Source organism: Myxocyprinus asiaticus, chromosome 32, assembly GCF_019703515.2.
Source record: "Myxocyprinus asiaticus isolate MX2 ecotype Aquarium Trade chromosome 32, UBuf_Myxa_2, whole genome shotgun sequence".
Taxonomy (NCBI): Eukaryota; Metazoa; Chordata; class Actinopteri; order Cypriniformes; family Catostomidae; genus Myxocyprinus; species Myxocyprinus asiaticus.
The window spans coordinates 25,831,017-25,837,016 of NC_059375.1; positions in this window are offsets into that span (position 1 = coordinate 25,831,017).

Below are 6,000 nucleotides of genomic sequence, written 5' to 3' on the forward strand. Positions count from 1 at the left end.
CTCGCATCCAAAGCAAGTACCGGTCACTTTTAATAACCGTAAAGGATGATTTATGGTTAACTACATTGGGATTCACTGATTGGCATGCCGTGATGTGAGCTCAAAAACCATGTGGATAATGTGAGGAAAAAGGTGTTGTAAGTATGCTGAGGTGAAGAATCACAGTGTGCATTACACCATAGCTGTCTGCACATGCTCACCTGACAGTAGGGTGTTGAGAGGTCATCACCTCTCACCCCATCTGTTATTCAACAGCCTAAAGAGCAGAGACATCTTCTCTAAAGCTCTGAGCAGGCTTTTATACATCTGCACTTCATTACATTGTCTCCCACTACAAGGTCTAAATCCCCTTAATGATCCAGTGTAGATCAATCACCCTTAAAAAGTCTCCCTGCACGTTTACATTGTGTTGTCGCCCTGGATCATGATGCCAAACATGTGGATTAAGGTAATTTATACTCTTCAGGCTGAGGCAGGGGGGAACTTGACCACATTATACACAACCTCTCAGGTTTGTGGATTGGGATATTAAGGCAGGCAGATATTATAGAATGGTCTGAAATGAGTTTTGGCAATAGTGAGGCTAGTTTGCTTGAAACACCTATTGATTGGGGCAGAAATGATTTTTTCTCCATAGACAAAGTGAATATCTAATATTGGACAGTAGACATAGAAGTTGTGTGGAAGTTTTCCTCATATTCCATAATGCTTTTTAAAAGTCTGTGGCACATCCGCTCAACATAAATTAAAATTTTCGGTCTTAACAGAAAGTGTCTAGCAGCTCTCCTCCAGACACAAATGTCATCTGAGAAGATTCTGCAGGTAAGAAATGCAGGTGAGAACTGGCATTGAGTGGTCCTGGGGTTTTTGCCATCATTTCCTCACCCTGTTCCAAACCCATGTGACTTTCTTCCGTGGAACCCAAAAGGAGATGTTAGGCATAATAACAGCCTCATTCATTTTCTTTAATTGCATTGAGAAAATATGCTATGAAAGTGAATGGTGACTGAGGCCATCTGCCATCACCAGATGATATATAATGAGAAATAAGGTTTTTATTATTCACAAGATAAGAAGTTGGAGACACAATGTATTTGCTGATGGGGCATCCAGTTAGCCACATTTTTCTTTGCATGTCCTAGCTTCAACACTTGATTATCGAACAAAATATGCTTTGAAGTGAGGATAAAAATATGAATGAATATTGCCAATGACAAAAGATTTAGATATAGAAAGTGCCCACATGATTGTATTTATATTTTACCTCTAGAGGCTGCTGTTATGCTGTTAAAACAAGCCATTATAGCTGTAGGATCCTCCAGCAAGGGCCACAGAGGAACACGGAGGGGGGGAAAAAAGGATTTTTGCAGATAACCGATAGTTCCAAAAAGCAACTATTGGAACGGATTAATCGGTAAAATTAATATATCGGTCTACCTCTGGAATATAGCATGCGTATAAGCAATATAACAAACTATAGCAGGTGCTTTTTAATTTGCTGACAAATTAGAAGTGTTTGGTTTTCATAATTTATGAAATATTATTATTTACTATACACCATAATGTCAAAGACACGATACAATCAACATAATACAATTCGGAATGGTCTCGAGTAGAATATAACAAATATTGTTTCACTCATATTGTTTCATTTTCTTGGGTAAAAGCCCAAGAAAAAAAAAACAGTTTATAAATTGTAAACAGATGTCTTTTGTTGCATTTTCGCTTTTAATTTTATAAAACATAATAATAAAAAAAAATCTAAAAACAGCAGATGTTCTCGAAAATGAAACAAGTCATGAGTGACATAATCTTAATCATTTCAACGCAGAAGTATAAACCTTATACAAAAGTATAAATGCCTTAAAGTCTCCTTTTGTGTTCCACAGAAGAAAAAGAGTCATATGGGGTTGGGACAACATGAGGATGAATAAGAATTTTTTAGGGTCAACTATCCCTGATGCCCTTAATTGTTTAGCTTGTCTCTGCAATGTGATTACTTGTCTGTGCTCTTTCAGATATCCAGTATATTGATAACTGGCATCATCGCCTCTAATGCTCTGCTAAAATACCTAAGCTCTTTTCTATACAGAGTTAGCAGTGGGGGTCTGAGTGGTGAAACGGGAGGGTGGGCCAAAGCCTAGTTACATTGCAGAAGTAAATGAGCTGTTGAAAGAATGCACTCAGTGCTGGAACAGCCATATGTCCTGAGGGTCGCAGCTTAACTGCAACCCGATTGGTGGGATTACAGAGGAAATGAGAGGACAGAGCAGGGGACCGGGAGCCAGGTAATTCAGCTCTAATTAACCACATTCACCAACCTGCATGCTTTCTTCCCCACCTTTTCTTCATTCCCCTAGGATTTGTGCCTACCTGTTGAGAGACACTGTTGCTCTATGCTTTCTCAGATATCATTAAGGAGAAGAATGCCAATAGTTTTGATTGTGGCAACTTTAGGGTGGCCTTATCTGTGATTTGTGCGCATTCTTTAGAGTCCATTTAGTGTGCTGCCTCCATCTCAATTTTGCAACATGCAAATGATTGCAGCTCTCGTAACCAGCAGGTATTCTTTCGAATATGTATGGCTAATGTATTTCTTCTTGATTGTGTGATAAACTTTCTCAGTCACATCTGACTTTGTACACGTCAAGTGATATTAATTACGACTATCCCCCGCTATTTCTTTTTCTCTGGTTCTCCCTCTCTGAGCTGTCACCTCTGTGTCAGTGGATATTTCTGAGTCTCAGCATGCAGCATCCACTGGAGCTGAATGTACCCTCCCTCTCAGCCACTGGCCCACCAGCCGACGCTGTCCTGACATGACAGCCCATTGTGTTTGTCCAGCCAGGCCGAAACCCCTGGCCGCAGGAAGGAATTAAGGGAGGATAGGAGGGGAGAAGTAATTATGTTTAGTCACTGAATTCTGTAGATCCCTGTGTTAATTATGCGATTCACCACAAAACACTGTCAAGTCAAGTGAAAAGAGAAGGAATGCCGGTGAGAGCGGCTCAGAACATGACACCTCAGAGCCCCTGTGAGGTCAGGACAGGACCCTGTGTTTGTAAGGGTAGGATAAGCTCCTCACGTACACCAGGCTCCAATTACAGGCCTGCCCATTCACATGTGGCTCAGCATGGCTCGTCTGGTTTGTCAGCAATTTTATTGCAATTAATGGAGCGTGAGAAGGTATGTATGCTGTAGCACAGGTCTACCAAGTTAAATGCACACTGTACACTGTGTAACCACTCTGAAATACTTTATATAACTAGATTAAAGCTGAAGTGTATCATTTGTGCATAGTCTTATACATGGTGTATAATACATGCACCAGTTTTGCTTAAAGGAATATTCCAGGTTCAATACAAGTTAAGCTCAGTCGACAGCATTTGTGGCATAATGCTGATTACCACAAAAAATAATTGTTTTTTTTTTTTTTACAGTGGGGTACATACAATGGAAGTGAATGGGACCACATTTTGTGGTGTTTAAAAGCAGAACTGTCAAGCCTATAATTGAATAATAATAATTTATAAATAAAGATGTGTTTAATAATAATTTATAAAAGCAGTGAGATTAATTATTTGTTTAAAACTGGTGTATTATTAGAGCTGTCTTCCTGGATATAACTTTACACACTTTATAAGTATGTGATTTTATCACACAAAAACATGCATATTGTTTACGTCTTGTTGCTATACTTTTGAAACAAAGTGAGTATTTTAACGTTTACAGATTTTCCCCATTCACTTCCATTGTAAGTGACTCACTGTAACCACTTTTCTTTGTTAAAGAGAAGGAATGACAAGTCTAAATTATTTTTTGTTAATTAATGGGGGGGGGAGGGGGACTCTGTAACACTTGGGATATTCTCCCTTGCAGTCACTAGAAGGATAAAGACTTTTAGTTTGAAGATTGGTTTTGGTTTTTGTGGTTCTCTTTGTCAGTTGTTAACCTTTCATGGATGTAACGGTTTGTTTTGTTGTTGTGTTTGAGTTCTTTTGTTTGTTTCTGAGTTTTAATTAAAAAGCCTGCACATAGATCCTCTTTACTGCAAACATTACAGTTATATGTATGTTTCAAAGTAATAAGAAAAAACTTGACAAAAAGACTCATGTTTATTATAGTTTTGTGTCAGTGGGAATTTCATACACTAATACTCATTGCAGTTTGGCCTCTGAGGGAAACAAATGTTCTCATTGCATTTTACTAATTGAGACCTTTCCAATGAAATAAAACACATGGCTATCTCATCTTTATGTTTTTACCAACTTTGAATATAATCGTGATAGCAAATTATGAGAACAAAATAGTTCTAATTTGTCAAATTAAAAAGCATTATTTACGAATTGGTAGTATCAGCTATATGTATTATAAAGTCTAAAGTCTAAGCTTTAAAATTACACCTATTTTTTTTTCGATCAAGCAAGCGGTGACTAGTTTATCACGTAATGATGATTTTTATTTTATTTTTCTCCAGGGAGTGCCCCCAACTATCCTGTTTATAAGCTCAGGTCAATGAATCATTCTATCAAAAATAAATAAATAAATAAATAAATTACTTACTAAAGAAGTTGACAAAAGATCTAATGCAATATCTTGGGATAATACATGCAATATGAGAGATTTATTAACAATCTAATGGGCCAGTCATTTTTGACCGCAAAAGGTGTTAGCACAAACGAATGCAACACAAGGGTTTCCCTCTGTTGGGGTAAAGTCATGAATGGTTACATAGTAACCGATCAGCACACATTACCCCAGTTTTGCTCTGTATGTAAACTCCTTTACTGGTGTTCTTACAAAAGTACTTAAATTCTTATCCAGTGTGTGCAAGTGTTGTGTGCATGCCTGTTTATGTTTTGACGTCAAAAGCAGAGAATAACTTGACAGTTTCATGTTTTATGTAAACACGGTTTTCTTGCATTGTCTAATTTTATGCTGATTGAGTGAATTCAATTATCCAGACATGCATTATGACATAAGTGCATGTAAAGATGCTCAATATTGATTGTTTAACACTTTCCCAGTCCTCCATTGGTCAGAGAGATAGTCCTGCCACAAACTAATGCCATTGGTTGAGCAAATGTTGCTATTTCATGCTGATCGGGATGCTCAAACAAATATAGCAACTTTTGGATAGTTCCACAGTGTTTACACTCTTCAGCGGAATCATCCTACAAATTGTGTATAGTTACTAAACTGCGATAGGAGGAACTATTTTAACATATGAAGAATGACACACTTCAGCTTTAAAAAAGGAAGTCATCTCAGTACACTGTACAACTTGCTTCTAAAAGACTCTATGGGACTTGCTTCTTGCTTCTATGGGACTGCAGTCCCATAGTCCTTCTATAGTATCAGTGAACATGCCATTGTATTAAATTCTGCATTAGGAGGAATGTGAATATGTGCCAAAAAAAGAGCCCTTTATTCATATTCCCCTTCACAGAAGTGCTCTAGCCTGGGGAACCAGACCAATGTGCTCCTTATATCTGTCCCCAGATTATGGCTTCTCTTTTGTAAGTGAGGAGAGAGAGGCAGATACGATCAGGTGCAGGAGCCGTGGTCCGTGGGCTAGTGGAGGAGAGATGAGAGCAGAGAAGGAAGTCATTTATGGGCTGAGCATGTTTCATGCCTCAGAAACCATGTTGAATTAAATAGAGTAATCACAGCTTGAGGCCACCTCTCTCCGGTTCACTCTCTCTTTCGGTCTTTGTACCTCATTTGCCGCGGAGAGGAGTGGATTATCACTAGATCACTGTGGGGGCCGGCCCAACAAATGCACACACACTTTCACCACAATGCTTCTCATTGGGTGTTTGGAGACGCTGGGACAAAGGACTGGTTTCCTTCACTTTTTAAATGTTTTTTTAGATCCTATAGTTTTTACCTGTTCCTGGTAGAGCAATGCACTAGGAATGCCAAGGTCATGATTCATGCAAATTGATAAAACATGTACTTTAAAGTCACTTAGGAAAAAAACGTCTGTCAAATGTGTAA